Raw genomic sequence first — 17574 nt, 5'->3', positions numbered from 1 at the left:
GGCAGGCAAGTTTGTTCTCACAGTTTTTTCCAAGTCTAGAAATCAAGTCTGCCAAATATTTACTTAATATTTTCTTTTAGATCTATGGATCTTTTAAAATTTAATTCAAAATGATTGCTTTTAAAAGAAAACACATGGGCTTCCCTGGTGGTGCAGTGGTTGAGAATCTGCCTGCCAATGCAGGGGACACGGGTTCGAGCCCGGGTCTGGGAGGATCCCACATGCCGCGGAGCAGCTGGGCCCGTGAGCCACAATTACTGAGCCTGCGTGTCTGGAGCCTGTGCTCCGCAACAAGAGAGGCCGCGATAGTGAGAGGCCCGCGCACCGCGATGAAGAGTGGCCCCCACTTGCCGCAATTAGAGAAAGCCCTCGCACAGAAACGAAGACTCAACACAGACATAAATAAATAAAAATAAATAAATAAATAAATTTTAAAAAAAGAAAACACAATATCCTGTGTTAAATGACCAGGGTCACATGCCATAATTAATGAAAAGCTATTCATTAAAGTTAAAAATTAATCTCCCTGTGCCATCTAAACTCCCATTCATATTGCCTCTTATGGAGAGAGCCACAGACACAGAAGAGGTAAGTGAGTTGCAGAGGAAGAATCCAGAACTTGAGGATGGAGGCGGGTGGCTTGAGGGGCAGGAGAGTGGCTGGAGGGGACAAGCCAGCCTCAGTGTGTCTCAGGACCTAAGGGCTTCCTTTTGCACTAAAGCAGTGCAATTGCTTTAGGAACAGAACTCAGTCCACATCCCCCATCCCTGCAAGCCTGTGACAGTTTCTTAGCTCACAGGTTCTGAGACCTTCCATCCATAAAAGGAAACATGTATTTGAGGGGTCAAAGAGAAAATATCTTTGGAGTCAGAGAGACTGGGCTCTATTTGTACTTAGTTATGTGTCCTTGGGGAAGAGAATAACCTTTCTGAGCTTCAATTTCCCCACCTGTAAAATGGCCATAATAATAGTACCTCACTGGAAGGACTGAATCTGCTGGGATTTGCAAAGCACACCGCTGGGCAGAGCTGGCTCTCTGTAAATGAGAAGCAGTTGTTTTATTTCCCCTAGGATCTTGGAGGATGCAAACCACCGATATCATCAGCCTTTGCCTGAGTGATGAAGTGGTTAATGAAATCAGTCCCTCCTGAAAGAAGCGGCTCTGGCAGTCCCCAGTTTTGTTAATGAATTGCTCATGAAAGTTCTACCTGTTTTGGGCTTCCCTGGTGGTGCAGTGGTTAAGAATCCGCCTGCCAATGCAGTGGACACGGGTTCGAGCCCTGGTCCGGGAAGATCCCACATGCCGTGGAGCAACTAAGCCCATGCGCCACAACTACTGAGCCTGTGCTCTAGAGCCCGCGAGCCGCAACTACTGAGCCCACGTGCCACAACTAATGAAGCCCGCGCTCCGGGCACAGGTGAGGAGCCCTGAGGCTCAGAGAGGTCAGACAATAGGTGGTCAGGGCAGTAGTCCCCCTGCTCAGGCTCAGTGCTGCCTTTCCCCTGTGGTGGGGCAGGTGGAGACCCTAGTGTCCACACTAGGAGGGACAGTCACATCTTTGCCTGATGCGCAGGTCATGTGGGGCCCTTGAGACTTATCTACGCTGTCTCTGGTCCCATTTCATTGACGGGGGACTGAGGCCCAGAGAGGGGCGGGGACTGGCTTGAAACATACAGTCAGAAGCCAGAGCCTAGGTGTCCTGCCTCCGCTCAGGGAAGACAAGTCTGAGTAGGGCTCAGCGTGCCTGCCTGGGGCCCCCCAGCCAGAGGGCTGCTGCGAATTCTCACCCCTCGCTGTTATCCACCCCGCCCCCCGTGAGAAGCTACTTACCAAGACTGTGGCTGGGTTACACCTTCCTAAGCGCTGCTATTGGTGGTAGAGGCAGCTGGTTTGAGGCTGCAAGTTCTCAAACTTCTCGGTTCCCGGCAGGCAGCTTCAACTCATCATCCAGCGCACACCCTCCCAGATCTTTTGGATCCTCGAGTCACCTTGGCAACTGCAACCCCCAAATCTCCCAGTACAAACGTTGGGGCTTGGTCAGAACACCCTCACCAATGGGGAAACCAAGGCCCAGAGAGGGAACAGACCAGGCCACAATCACACAGTGGTGGCAGAGCTGGGGCTAGAACCCTCGAGCGCCCTTTGCAGGTTAGGGAGCCGGTGGCCTTCTGGGCGGCTTTGGTGGAGTCCCTGCCCTCTCTGGGTCTCAGTTTCTCATCTCTAAAATGAAGGGTTGCATGAGATTAAAAGAGTAAATGCAATAGCAATATTCTGTCGGTTATTTCAGTTGACCTAGAGAGGTGTGTGAGACACTTTTTATCATCCCATTTTTAAAAAGATTTTATAGTGCCTATTATGTTGCAGGCACTCTCTCAAGGGCATTACAGTTATTAACTAGTTTATTCTCCTATCAACGCTATAAGCTAGTTACTATTATGACTATCCCATATTGCAGATCTGTCAACTCAGGCTGGGAGAGGTTAGGTGTAGCTTCCTGGGGTTGCATAACTCGTACGTGAGGAAGCTGAGATTTCTGCCTAGTCAATGCTGCAGTCAGCCCACAGCACTGTGCCCATTTTACCAACCATCCACGGAGGAAGAGGCAAGAGGTCCTTACGGCAGCAGTTTGGGGACAGATGGACACAAGTGAGGTCACTGGGAGCTGTGCCACGAGCTGGGGAGTCGGGCTCCACTTTCCTGCCTCGCCAAGGAAGGGAAGGCATCTGATCTTTCCCTGAGTTCTGCCGGCCGTATCTAACTCACTTCTGCTCACACCATCTCAGAGGACACAGCACCCTGGCAATGGTACACCAAAGTGGTGACAAGTTGTAGGCTGGATATGTGTAGAGACTGGCATTATAAAGAGAAGACTTTCTGGTGGCACAGTGGTTAAGAATCTGCCTGCCAGTGCAGGGGACATGGGTTCGAGCCCTGGTCTGGGAAGATCCCACATGCCGTGGAGCAACTAAGCCCGTGCACCACAACTACTGAGCCTGTGCTCTAGAGCCCACGAGCCACAACTTCTGAGCCCGTGCGCCACAAATACTGAGCCCACGTGCTGCGACTACTGAAGCCCGTGCACTCTAGGGCTCGCATGCTGCAACTACTGAGCTTGCGTGCTGCAACTACTGAAGCCCGCGCACCTAGAGCCCGTGCTCTGCAACAAGAGAAGCCCCCTCAATGAGAAGCCCGCGCACTGCAACAAAGAGTATCCCCCGCTTGCCACAACTAGAGAAAGCCCGTATGCAGCAGTGAAGACCCAATGCAGCCAAAAATTTAGAAAAAAAAAATTTTTTTTTAAATAAAGAGAAGACTTTCCTTTCTGCAACCCAATGCAAAATGTCCCCTCAGACCCTCAGACCCAGTGGATCTAAAACTGATATTAAGATTTTTGTCTTCAGTGATGGCAGACTTCCTTTACCCTCTGAACATGGTTTAAAATGCTGAGTAAAACATTTTTTTAAATTGCAGAGCTAAAAAGATCATGGGGAAGCAGCAGGCTAAATCTGAGGAGAAAATATAACCCCAGAGAGGTAAGCAAAGTAACAGAACCACCAAAGCCACTTCCGTATGAAGGGTATTGACAGATGCTACCCACTTGGGCTTAGATCTGGGGGCTTTCAGGGTAAGCAGGACAGAAGTCAAGGCCAAAGGCCAGTCAAGGGATGTGAGTCTTAAAGCAGACCCTTCCCATGTAGGTTGGGAACTCCTCCTCTGGAAAAGGGTAAACCAGAACTAAATCATGCCCCTCCTGTTGGCCCCAGAAAGCAATTTGGAATTGAGAAGAGCAGAAGCAAAGGGGCAGGGGAAGAAGCCCATTCTGAGAACTATAGCCATAGACTGACACGCACGCACTTTGCCACTCCAGGTACAATAGCCAGGGGCAGACAGGGAAGCTCAAGCTGTGAACTTGGTCTGAAATTTTTCCACCTTAAGTGTCCCAACTGCCTATCAGAAACAAACACAAGAAGGGGGAGGGGATTGGGGGAAGGATGGAGTGGGAGGTTGGGGTTACCAGATGTAAGCTATTATATATAGAATGGATAAACAACAAGGTCCTACTGTATAGCACAGAGAACTACATTCAATATCCTGTGATAAACCATAACGGAAAAGAATTTTAAAAAAAGAAGGTATACATATGTACAACTGAATCACTTTGCTATACAGCAGAAATTAACTCAACATTGTAAATCAACTACACTTCAATTAAAAAATTTTTATTAATATAAAAAAAAGAAACAGATTGCAGTGTTGAGCATAGCACTCGTGCACACGGCCTGCCGAGCTGAGGTGTTGGGCGTAGCCGTTTCACACTAGGAACTCTGGTCTGAAGAGCCGGGTGCACTTCGAATGAAACTAGACAAGCACAAAGGAAAAGAAAAAAGTGCTTTATGTACATTCTGTCGATGAATCCTCTCAACATCTCTGCAAGAACCAAGATGGCGGAGTAGAAAGACGTGCTCTCACTCCCTCTTGTGAGAACACCAGAATCACAACTAACTGCTGGACAATCATCGACAGGAAGACACAGGAACTCACCAAAAAAGATACCCCAAATCCAAAGACAAAGGAGAAGCCACAATGAGATGGTAGGAGGGGCGCAATCACAGTAAAATCAAATCCCATAACTGCTGGGTGGGTGACTCACAGACTGGAGAACACTTATACCACAGAAATCCACCCACTGGAGTGGAGGTTCTGAGCCCCACGTCAGACTTCCCAACCTGGGGGTCCGGCAATGGGAGGATGAATTCCTAGAGAATCAGACTTTGAAACCTAGTGGGATTTGATTGCAGGACTTTGACAGGACTGGGGGAAACAGAGACTCCACTCTTGGAGGGCACACACAAAGTAGTGTGCACATCGGGACCCAGGGGAAGGAGCAGTGACCCCAGGGGAGACTGAACCAGACCTACCTGCTAGTGTTGGAGGGTCTCCTGCAGAGGCAGGGGGTGGCTGTAGCTCACCTCGGGGACAAGGACACTGGCAGCAGAAGTTCTGGGAAGTACTCCTTGGCGTGAGCCCTCCCAGAGTCTGTCATTAGCCCCACCAAAGAGCCCAGGTAAGCTCCAGTGTTGGGTTGCCTCAGGCCAAACAACCAACAGGGAGGGAACCCAGCCCCACCCATCAACAGTCAAGTGGATTAAAGTTTTACTGAGCTCTGCCCACCAGAGCAACAGTCAGCTCTACCCACCACCAGTCCCTCCCATCAGGAAGCATGCACAAGCCTCTTAGATAGCCTCATGCACCAGAGGGCAGACAGCAGAAACAAGAAGAACTACAATCCTGCAGCCTGTGGAACAAAACCCACATTCACAGAAAGAAAGACAAGATGAAAAGGCAGAGGGCTATGTACCAGATGAAGGAACAAGATAAAACCCCAGAAAAACAACTAAATGAAGAGGAGATAGGGAACCTTCCAGAAAAAGAATTCAGAATAATGATAGTGAAGATGATCCAGGACCTTGGAAAAAGAATGGAGGCAAAGATTGAGAAGATGCAAGAAATGTTTAACAAAGATCCAGAAGAATTAAAGAACAAATAAACAGAGATGAACAACACAATAACTGAAATGAAAAATACACTAGAAGGAATCAATAGCAGAATAACTGAGGCAGAAGAACGGATAAGTGACCTGGAAGACAGAATGGTGGAATTCACTGCTGTGGAACAGAATAAAGAAAAAAGGATGAAAAGAAATGAAGACAGCCTAAGAGACCTCTGGGACAACATTAAATGCAACAACATTTGCATTATAGGGGTCCCAGAAGGAGAAGAGAGAGAGAAAGGACCAGAGAAAATATTTGAAGAGATTATAGTTGAAAACTTCCCTAACATGGAAAAGGAAATAGCCAGCCAAGTCCAGGAAGTGCAGCGAGTCCCATACAGGATAAACCCAAAGAGAAACATGCCGAGACACATAGTAATCAAAGTGGCAAAAATTAAAGACAAAGAAAAATTATTGAAAGCAGCAAGGGAAAAACAATAAATAATATACAGGGAACTCCCATAAGGTTAACAGCTGATTTCTCAGCAGAAACTCTACAAGCCAGAAGGGAGTGGCATGATAAAGTGATGAAAGGGAAGAACCTACAACCAAGATTACTCTACCCAGCAAGGATCTCATTCAGATTTGATGGAGAAATTAAAAGCTTTACAGACAAGCAAAAGCTAAGAGAATTCAGCACCACCAAACCAGCTCTACAACAAATGCTAAAGGAACTTCTCTAAGTGGGAAACACAAGAGAAGAAAAAGACCTACAAAAACAAACCCAAAATAATTAAGAAAATGGTCATAGGGACATACATATCGATAATTACCTTAAACGTGAATGGATTAAATGCTCCAATCAAAAGACACAGGCTTGCTGAATGGATATAAAAACAAGAACCATATATATGCTGTCTACAAGAGACCCACTTCAGACCTAGGGACACATACAGACTGAAAGTGAGGGGATGGAAAAACATATTCCATGCGGATGGAAAAAGATATTCCATTCACATGGAAATCAAAAGAAAGCTGGAGTAGCTATACTCATATCAGATAAAATAGACTTTAAAATAAAGAATGTTACAAGAGACAAGGAAGGACATTATGTAATGATCAAGGGATCAATCCAAGAAGAAGATATAACAATTATAAACATATATGCACCCAACACAGGAGCACCTCAATACATAAGGCAACTGCTAACAGCTCTAAAAGAGGAAATCGACAGTAACACAGTAATAGTGGGGAACTTTACCACCTCACTTACACCAATGGACAGATCATCCAAAGTGAAAATAAATAAGGAAACAGAAGCTTTAAATGACACAATAGACCAGATAGATTTAATGGATATTTATAGGACATTCCATCCAAGAACAGCAGATTACACTTTCTTCTCAACTGCGCACGGAACATTCTCTAAGATAGATCACATCTTGGGTCACAAATCGAGCCTCAGTAAATTTAAGAAAATTGAAATCATTTCAAGCATCTTTTCTGACCACAACACTATGAGATTAGAAATCAATTACAGGGGAAAAAAATGTAAAAAACACAAACACATGGAGGCTAAACAATACGTTACTAAATAGCCAAGAGATCACTGAAGAAATCAAAGAGGAAATCAGAAAATACCTAGAGACAAATGACAATGAAAACACGACAATCCAAAACCTATGGGATGCAGCAAAAGCAGTTCTAAGAGGGAAGTTTATAGCTATACAAGCCTACCTAAAGAAACAAGAAAAATCTCAAAGAAACAATCTAACTTTACACCTAAAGGAACTAGAGAAAGAAGAACTAACAAAACCCAAAGTTAGCAGAAGGAAAGGAATCATAAAGATCAGAGCAGAAATAAATGAAATAGAAACAAAGAAAACAATGGCAAAGATCAATAAAACTAAAAGCTAGTTCTTTGAGAAGATAAACAAAATTGATAAACCATTAGCCAGACTCATCAAGAAAAAGAGGGAGAGGTCTCAAATCAATAAAATTAGAAATGAAAAAGGAGAAGTTACAAAAGACACCGCAGAAACACAAAGCATCCTAAGAGACTACTACAAGCAACCCTATGCCAATAAAATGGACAACCTGGAAGAAATGGACAAATTCTTAGAAAGGTATAACCTTCCAAGACTGAACCAGGAAGAACTAGAAAATATGAACAGACCAATCACAAGTAATGAAATTGAAATTGTGATTAAAAATCTTCCAACAAACAGAAGTCCAGGACCAGATGGCTTCACAGGTGAATTCTATCAAACATTTAGAGAAGAGCTAACACCCATCCTTCTCAAACTCTTCCAAAAAATTGCGGAGGAAGGAACACTTCCAAACTCATTCTATGAGGCCACCATCGTCCTGGTACCAAAATCAGACAAAGATACTACAAATAAAGACAATTACAGACCAATATCACTGATGAATATAGATGCAAAAATCCTGAACAAAATACTAGCAAACAGAATCCAACAACACATTAAAAGGATCATACACCATGATCAAGTGGAATTTAACCCAGGGATGCAAGGATTCTTCAATATACGCAAATCAATCAACGTGATACACCATATTAACAAACTGAAGAATAAAAACCATACGATCACCTCAATAGATGCAGAAAAAGCTTTTGACAAAATTCAACACCCATTTATGGTAAAAATTCTCCAGAAAGTGGGCATAGAGGGAACCTACATCAACATAATAAAGGCCATATATGACAAACCCACAGCAAACATCATTCGCAATGCTGAAAAACTGGAAGCATTTCCTCTAAGATCAGGAACGAGACAAGGATGTCCACTCTCACCACTATTATTCAACATAGTTTTGGAAGTCCGAGCCACGGCAATCATAGAAGAAAAAGAAATAAAAGGAATCCAAATTGGAAAAGAAGTAAAACTGTCACTGTTTGCAGATGACATGATACTATACATAAAGAATCCTAAAAATGCCACCAGAAAACTACTAGAGCTAATCAATGAATTTGGTAAAGTTGCAGGATACAAAACTAATGCACAGAAATCTCTTGCATTCCTATACACTAATGATGAAAAATCTGAAAGAGAAATTAAGGAAACACTCCCATTTACCATTGCAACAAAAAGAATAAAATACCTAGGAATAAACCTACCTAGGGAGACAAAAGACCTGTATGCAGAAAACTATAAGACACTGATGAAAGAAATTAAAGATGATACCAACAGATGGCAAGATATACCATGTTCTGGGATTGGAAGAATCAGTATTGTGAAAATGACTATACTACCCAAAGCAATCTACAGATTCAATGCAATCCCTATCAAATTACCAATGGCATTTTTTACGGAGCTAGAACAAAAAATCTTAAAATTTTTATGGAGACACAAAAGACCCCAAAGAGCCAAAGCAGTCTTGAGGGTAAAAAGCGGAGCTGGAGGAATCAGACTCCCTGACTTCAGACTATACTACAAAGCTACAGTAATCAAGACAATATGGTATTGGCACAAAAACAGAAACATAGATCAATGAAACAAGATACAAAGCCCAGAGATAAACCCATGGTCAACTAATCTATGACAAAGGAGGCAAGGATATACAATGGAGAAAAGACAGTCTCTTCAATAAGTGGTGCTGGGAAAACTGTACAGCCACATGTAAAAGAATGAAATTAGAACACTCCCTAACACCATACACAAAAATAAACTCAATATGGATTCGAGACCTAAATGTAAAACTGGACACTATAAAACTCTTAGAGGAAAACATAGGAAGAACACTCTTTGACATAAATCACAGCAAGATCTTTTTTGATCCACCTCCTAGGGTAATGGAAATAAAAACAAAAATAAACAAATGGGACCTAATGAAACTTCAAAGCTGTTGCACAGCAAAGGAAACCATAAACAAGACCAAAAGACAACCCTCAGAATGGGAGAAAGTATTTGCAAATGAATCAACAGACAAAGGATTAATCTCCAAAATATATAAACAGCTCATGCAGCTCAATATTAAAGAAACAAACAACCCAATCCAAAAATGTGCAGAAGACCTAAATAGACATTTCTCCAAAGAAGACATACAGATGGCCAAGAAACACATGAAAAGTTGCTCAGCATCATTAATTATTAGAGAAATGCAAATCAAAACTACAATGAGGTATCACCTCACACCAGTTAGAATGGGCATCATCAGAAAATCTACAAACAACAAATGCTGGAGAGGGTGTGGAGAAAAGGGTAACCTCTTGCACTGTTGGTGGGAATGTAAATTGATGCAGCCACTATGGAGAACAGTATGGAGGTTCCTTAAAAAACTAAAAATAGAATTACCATATGATCCAGCAATCCCACTACTGGGCATATACCCAGAGAAAACCATAATTCAAAAAGGCACATGCACTCCAATGTTCATTGCAGCACTATTTACAATAGCCAGGTCATGGAAGCAACCTAAATGTCCATTGACAGACAAATGGATAAAGAAGATGTGGTATATATATAGAATGGAATATTACTCAGCCATAAAAGGGAATGAAATTGAGTCATTCGTTGAGACGTGGATGGATCTAGAGACTGTCATACAGAGTGAAATAAGTCAGAAAGAGAAAAACAAATATTGTATATTAACGTATGTATGTGGAACCTAGAAAAATGGTACAGATGAACCGGTTTGCAGGGCAGAGGTTGAGACACAGATGTAGAGAACAAACGTATGGACACCAAGGGGGGAAATCCGTGGCGGGGTGGAGATGGTTGTGTGCTGAATTGGGCGATTGGGATTGACATGTATACACTGATGTGTATAAAATTGATGACTAATAAGAACCTGCTGTATAAAATAATAAATAAAATAAAATTCAAAAATTAAAATAAAAAATAAATAACGTGCTCGTAGAAATGTAAAAAGCCTCAAAATGACAGTGAAGAGAATCACTTATAATTATGTCCTTCTGGGCAAACAATGATGTAGTGAATGTTCTAATGACTTTTTTCTGTGCCTCTATAGATATAAAATATGTATTTTACAAAACAAAAAAAAACAAATACAAGGCTGGAAGGGACCACATCCATTCCTTGGGGGAAGCCCCACAAATAATTTTTCAAAGCCAATGCCTATAGCCAGGTCAAAGATGACAAAGTACATAAAGACAAGAGAGAATGTAAGTCAAATCCAGTAGAAGTAGATCCATGGTTACTGCAGATTTTGTAATGATCCGATAAAGAGGATAAAATAACTATCCTTACTATATTCTAAAAAAAATGAACAACAACCTGAAAATATCTTCAGGGAACAGTAAACTATGGAAAGTGACATCGCATGTTTTTTAAAGAGCCAAAGGAAACTTTTAGAAACTTGAAGATAGATCAGAAGAAATTATCTAGAATGTATTCCATAAAGACAAGAAGATGGAGAATACTGATAAGAAGATAGGAAACATGGAGGGTATAGTGAGAGAAAAATCTAACACATATTTAATCAGAATCCCAAGGAACAAGGAAGAAATATTTAGAGATAGTGGCTGAGTATTTTCCAGAATTGATGCAAGGTACAAGTGGCCCATCCACAGATACAAGTGGGCCAGAAAATCTCAAACAGAACAAATACAAAGAAATTGATATTTAACAGAAATAGAAAAACAATAAGAAAATATCAAAACCAGCCAGAGAGAAAAGACCATTTACTTTCAAAGGAATGGCAATTAGACTTACAAATCATTCTCAACAGCAACGATGGAAATCATAGAAAAATAGAATGAAATCCTCAATGTGATGAAGCAAAATAACTGCCAACCTAGAATCTATACTCAGCTAAAATATCTTTTAAGAATGAAGGCAAAATAAAGACATTTTCTTTCAAACAAAAACTGAGAGAGTTCATCATCAGCAAAACCACACTAACGAAAATTTTAAAACATGTACTTGAGGCAGAAGGAAAATTATCTAGATGGAGGGTTGAGGATACAAAAAAGAATAGGGACTAGAGAAAGTGGTAAAAAAAATATGGACAAATGTATAAAATAATGACTGTATAGAACAGTAATCATAAAGTCTAGTGGAATTTAAAATAAAATGAAAATATCGGACAATCTAACATAAATTGGTAGTGGGAAGTAAATAGAATCAAAATGTTCTAATATCAATGTGGTATTCAGGGGAAGGGCAAAGGTTTGATAAATTTTAGGCTTTAATAAATTAAGTGTGCATGTTACAATTTCTAGGGTAAACACTGAAACAAGGGTCAGGACACTGGCCCATGGGTCAGACCCAGCTTGCAACCTGTTTTTGTATGGCCTGCAAACTAAGAATGGTTTCGACATATGGAAAGGGTTATAATAATCCAAACAAAGAAGAATGTGTGACAGACTGTCTGTGGCATGCAAAGCCTAAAATATTTACCATCTGGCTTTTTATAGAAAAAAGTTGCCAGATCCTTCACCAAAGGAATAGAAACAGAGTATATCATTTCAAACTTATTAAGGAAGTAAATGATATGAGTTAAATGATAAAACATATACAGACAACTCTTTAAAGGCCAGAAAGAAAAGGAAAAAAACAGGATGAATAAGAGAAGTAGCACAAAATAAGATGGTAGATTTAATTCCAAATATTTACAGTAGGTGTACCTTACATTTACATTTACCTGTACATATACATTAATTATAAATGAACTAAATGCTCCAGTTAAAAAGGCAACATTTTCAGACTGGATGGGGGGAAATTTATTTTCTTTAAAAATGAACAGGGACTTCCCTGGAGGTCCAGTGGTTAAGACTTCTCCTTCCTGTTCAGGGGGTGTGGGTTTAATCCCTGGTCAGGGAGCTAAGATCCCACATGCCTCGTGGCCAAAAAACCAAAACATTAAAAAAAAAAAAAAAAAAGAAGCAATATTGTAACAAATTCAGTAAAGACTTTGAAAATGGTCCACATCAAAAACATTAAAAGAAAAAAACAAAAAACACTCTGTGCTCCCAATGCAGGGGGCCTGGGTTCCATCCCTGGTCAGGGAACTAGATCCCACATGCCACAACTAAAGACCCCACATGCCACAACTAAAGATCCCACGCACCTCAACAATGATCCCACATGCAGCAACTAAGACCCGGCACAGCCAAATAAATAAATAAATAAATAAATATTTTAAAAAAATAAAATAAAAAATGAAGAAACACCTCTAAAACATAAAATAGAGAAAAATTTAAGGTAATAAAATAAAAATACTAGTTTTAAAAAAACTGATATAACTATATTCGTAAAAAGACAAAGTAGGGCTTCCCTGGTGGCGCAGTGGTTACGAATCCACCTACTAATGCAGGGGACATGAGTTCGTAGCCCTGGTCCAGGAAGATCCCACATGCCGTGGAGCAACTAAGCCCGTGCATCACTACTGAGCCTGTGCTCTAGAGCCTACGAGCCACAACTACTGAAGCCCACGCCTAGAGCCCATGCTCCTCAACAAGAGAAGCCACTGCAATGAGAAGCCCGCACACCGCAACGAAGAGTAGCCCCTGTTTGTCACAACTAGAGAAAGCCCACACGGAGCAACGAAGACCTAATGCAGCCAAAAATTAATTAATTAATTAATTAATTAATTAATTAATTTTAAGAAAAAAGACAAAGTAGACGTTAAGGTAAAATGCATTACTAGAGGAAAAGATAATAATAAAACTTAATTTCACTAGGAGGACGTAACAATATTAAATTTCTATGTACCTAATAACATAAGCTCAAAATATATACAGCAAAACTTGATAGAACTACATGGAAAAATAGACAAATCAACAGCCATAATAAATTTTAAGACACCTTTTTCAATTTGATAGGGAAGGGAGATGAAGATTTGACGAACTCAGTTAATAAATTAGACTTGAACATACATAGAACACTGCACACAACAAATGTAAAAAATCCATTTCAAGCCCATCCAGAACATTTATAAATATAGCTCATGTTCTGGGCCATAAAGCAAATCTCAGTAAATGTCAAGGAATTTAAATCATTCAGATAATGTTTCTCTGACCACAATATAATTAAGCTTGAAATCAATATAAAAGGAAATCCCCACATATTTAGAAAATTTAAAGACACACTTTTTATAACAAAGAAGAAACCACAATTAAAAACAAACTATTTCTAAAACTGAACAGTAATGAAAATATATATTCAAAATCGTAGGAAATTTTTCTAAAATAATACTTATAAGGAAATATATAGCATATACTAGAAAAGAATAAAGGCTTAAAATTAGTTAGGTAAGCATCTACCTCAAGGAGTTAGAAAAATAATAGTAAATTAAAAGTATATAGCAGAAAAATAATAAAGATAAAAGCACAAGTTAGTAAGCAAACTTACAATTAAGAAAATCAACAAAAATCAAAATTGACTCTTTGAAAGACTAACAAAATTGACAAACCTCTGGCAAACTATGAAGGTAAAAGAAAAAGGCACAAATAACCTATGTCAGGTTGGAAAAGAGAAACATAATGCTATAACCGTAATCATATAAAACAGAATATTGTGAACAATTTTATGCCAATAAATCTAAAAATTAATATAATTAAATATTATAAAAGTCCTAGAAAAACATTGCTTACTTAAGCTGCAGTAAGCATTCTAAATGGAAATAAAAATCCTGAACAGTCCTGTACACTAAGTAACTTCTATCTGTAGTCAAAAATCTTCCCACAATGAAAACCCATCACCAGAGAGCGTCACTGGAAAATACTACAGAAAATTCTGGAAAGAAATAATAATTCTAAATTGGCCCAAACTCTTAATGAAGACTCAAACTCATTTTATGAGGCTAGCATAATCTTGACATCAAAACCCAACAAGGCATATGAGAAAGAAAAATTACAGGTTACTCTCTCTCAAGAACACAGAGGCAAAAATTCTAAACAAGATATTACAAACTATACCCAGAAACATATAAAAGGATAATGTTATGATCAACTTAGGTTTAACCAATGCAATGTAGATTTAATGTTAGAAGAAAAATTAATGTAGTTCAAACATTAATAGATCAAAGGTGAAAATTCTAATGATCATTGTATGCAAAAGAGATGTTTGACAAAATTCAATATCCATTCATGGTTTAAAAAAAAAAAAACACCTTAGTAAACTAGAAATATTAGGAACTTCCTAAATCTGATGAAGGGTATATACTTTTTTAAAAAACCCTACAGCAAATATTATACTTTAAGGTGAAACTGTCAAAAACTTTCCCTTTGAAATTGGTAGCAAGATAAGAAAGCCTGCTGTTACTATACCAGCTCTGTATTGTTCTGTAAGACCTAGCCTATGCAGTAAGAAAAGGAAGAGAAATAAAACAGACAAGGATTGGAAAGAAAAAAACAAACCTCATTATTCATAGATGCTATGATGAGTACATTTTTAAAAATTGACAAACTATTAGAATTAATAAGAGAGTTTAGCAAGGTTGCCGGATACAAAAAATCAATGTTAAGACATCATTATGAGGAATTCCCTGGCGGTCCAGTGGTTAGGACTCTCTTGCTTTCACTGCCAAAGGCACGGGTTCAATCCCTAGTTGGGGACCTAAGATCCAGTAAGCCGCAGGGTACAGCCAGAAAACAAACAAACAAAAAGCTAGAAAAAAACCCTCTGCCTTAAAAAACCGAAAAAACTCCACATCACTATGCAATACTATATAGTAACCGCAATTAGAAAACAAACTTTTTAAAAGGTCACTGTAACAGGCTCTATTCACTATATGATGGCCCCAAATCATCCCAGCTTCCTGGTAGTCACGCCTTTATGTAATCCCCTCCCCTTGTGTGGGCCGCACTTAGTAACTTACTTCTAATGAATAGAATATGGCAGAAATCATGAGATGTCACTTCTGATGTTAGGTTATTAAAAGACTGTGGTTTCCATTCTTGGGTGTTCTCTCTCCCTCTCTCTCAAATCACTTCTTCCCAGCAAAGCCAGTTGCCATGACATGAGGCAGCCCTACAAGTCAAGCTGAGGTAGGATATAGATAGGCCCCAGGCTGAGCAGCTGCAGCTGGTCTCCTGCTGACTCTTTGAGATGGGACACCAGTGGGAACATTGGGCCCTGATTGGGTGCATTCTTGTGGATTTCCCTGCCCAACACATGCACAGAGAAGACCATCAGTCTAGGGGAAGGACAAAAGGAGAGAGAAGACGCCAGCTGGAATCCATCTTGGCTGAGAGATTCACACCCACACCAGGACCAAATATGGAGATGACTGGCCAGGAAAAAAAAAAAAAGGAAAACTGCCCCTATATAAGCAATCTAAGCTGCCCCTACTGGGTGCAACTCAATCTGACTCGCCTGTGTGCTCTTTTACACATATTTTGTTTTTTCCACAAATACTTTGCTTCTTCCACACGTACTTTGCTTCTAATAAATGCTTTTATCTTTTTCACAGTCTTGGTCTCTTTGCTGAATTCTTTCTTCAAAGAAGACAAGAACCGAGGTCCTTCTTCCAGCTTCTCACTGTGGGAATCAAAGCCTTCAGATAAGGCCACAGCCCTAGCCATCAACTTGACTGCAACCTCATAAAAGACCTTAAGCCAGAACCACCAGCTAGGTTCCTACTCACAAAAACTGGAGATAATAAATGTTTGGGGTTTTGATGCTGAGTTTTGGGATAATTTGTTACATGTCAACAAATAATTAATATAACCACTATCTACAACACTTCAAAATATATCAAGTACCTAGAAGTAAATCTAACCAGAAATGTACAAAATTCAGATAAAATTCTAAAACTTAATTGGGACATCAGAAATAAACTGGTGCACTCACCAATGGTCCCACACATACGTGGCTGCCTGATTTACGACAGAGGCGGCATTTCTGAGAATTGAGGAGAGACTTGACTTTTCAATAAATGGTGCTCAGATGGTTGGGTATCTATATGGGAAAAAAAAAAAATTCGATCCTACTACATACCAGTCACGAGAACCAACTGCAGGTAAATTAAAGACCTAATGGTGAAAAGCTACAAAACTTCTGAGCAACGATATAGAAATATGTCTTCCTGACTTTGAATAAGGGAAGAATCTCTTAGACACAAAAGCACCAGCCATCAGGTAAATGTTTAATCAACTAGAACATATTAAACTGAAGAATTTCTGTTCATCAAAAGACTACAGGGGAGGGAATTCCCTGGTGGTCCAGTGGCTAGGACTCTATGCTCTCACTACCAAGGGCCCTAGTTCGATCCCTGGTCGGGGAAATAAGATCCCACAAGCCACGTGGTAAGGCCAAAAAATTTTTTTAATTAAAAAAAAAAGACTACAGGGGAAAAAAGTGAATAGAAAAATCACAGAGTGGGAAAATATAATTGCAATAGTATAACTGACAAGGGAGTTGTAGCCAGAATATGTAAATATCCCCCAGAAATCAATAAGAACAAGAGGAGAAGGGAGCCTGAGACAAGGGCTTGGGTGTCTAGAAGATGATGCCCGAGGGAGGAGTGAGGGGTGGGGAGAGTGAGACAGGGCAGGCAGACATCCAAATACAAGGGCATTATCAAGGTCACTGCTGCAGGCAGCGGGACCTCCAGCACCTCTGAGGAGCTCCAGAGCTGTCTCCATGAAGGTCAGGAGGTGGGGCGCCCATTCATCAGCTATCACGCCCCCATTCCAGTCTTTTCCACAGTGTTGGAGAAGACCCTGGGTAGAATGTGGAAAGACTGGCTCTCTGGTGGGAGGTTTGTACCCCGCACAGCGGCCAAAATCAGAGTGACGCTGGCACCAGAGGCATACGCTGCAAACAACCCTATAGAAAATAGAGAAAAGATTTAAATAGACACTTTAAAAGGGGGGAGGGTCCAACCAGCCAATAAATATATGAAGAGATGCTCTAGCTCATTAAATTGCTTTGGAAATGCAACTTACAGTAACAACAAGATACCATTACACACCCAGCAGATTGCCAAAAAATAGCAATGCCGTGTGCAGCACCAGAGAGCCATGGGAACACTCATCCAAGCAGAGTGGGACTGTAAATTTATTCAACCACTTCAGAAAACTGGCATCTTCTAGTAAAGTTGAAGATACATATGACCTGTAGCTCAGAAATCCCATTCCCAGATATACAGCTTG

The 17574-nt window shown here is 40.4% G+C and overlaps 2 long non-coding RNA genes across 2 annotated transcripts; one reads left to right on the top strand and one right to left on the bottom strand.

The window, feature by feature from the left end:
• The first annotated feature begins 1404 nt into the window (after nt 1-1404).
• LOC309648827 lies at nt 1405-16790 on the top strand. The gene is made up of 3 exons (XR_014256828.1): nt 1405-2647; nt 3473-3534; nt 15891-16790. It is a non-coding gene; the product is annotated as an uncharacterized lncRNA (long non-coding RNA).
• LOC309648826 lies at nt 4201-7867 on the bottom strand. Its single transcript, XR_014256827.1, has 2 exons — nt 4921-7867; nt 4201-4360 (listed from the first exon to the last, which is right to left on the bottom strand). It is a non-coding gene; the product is annotated as an uncharacterized lncRNA (long non-coding RNA).
• Nucleotides 16791-17574: the final 784 nt, after the last annotated feature.

Source organism: Balaenoptera physalus, assembly GCF_965194825.1.
Source record: "Balaenoptera physalus genome assembly, chromosome: 19".
Taxonomy (NCBI): Eukaryota; Metazoa; Chordata; class Mammalia; order Artiodactyla; family Balaenopteridae; genus Balaenoptera; species Balaenoptera physalus.
Note: the sequence above shows the minus strand (reverse complement) of the source record. Positions and strands in the feature narration are given on the sequence as shown.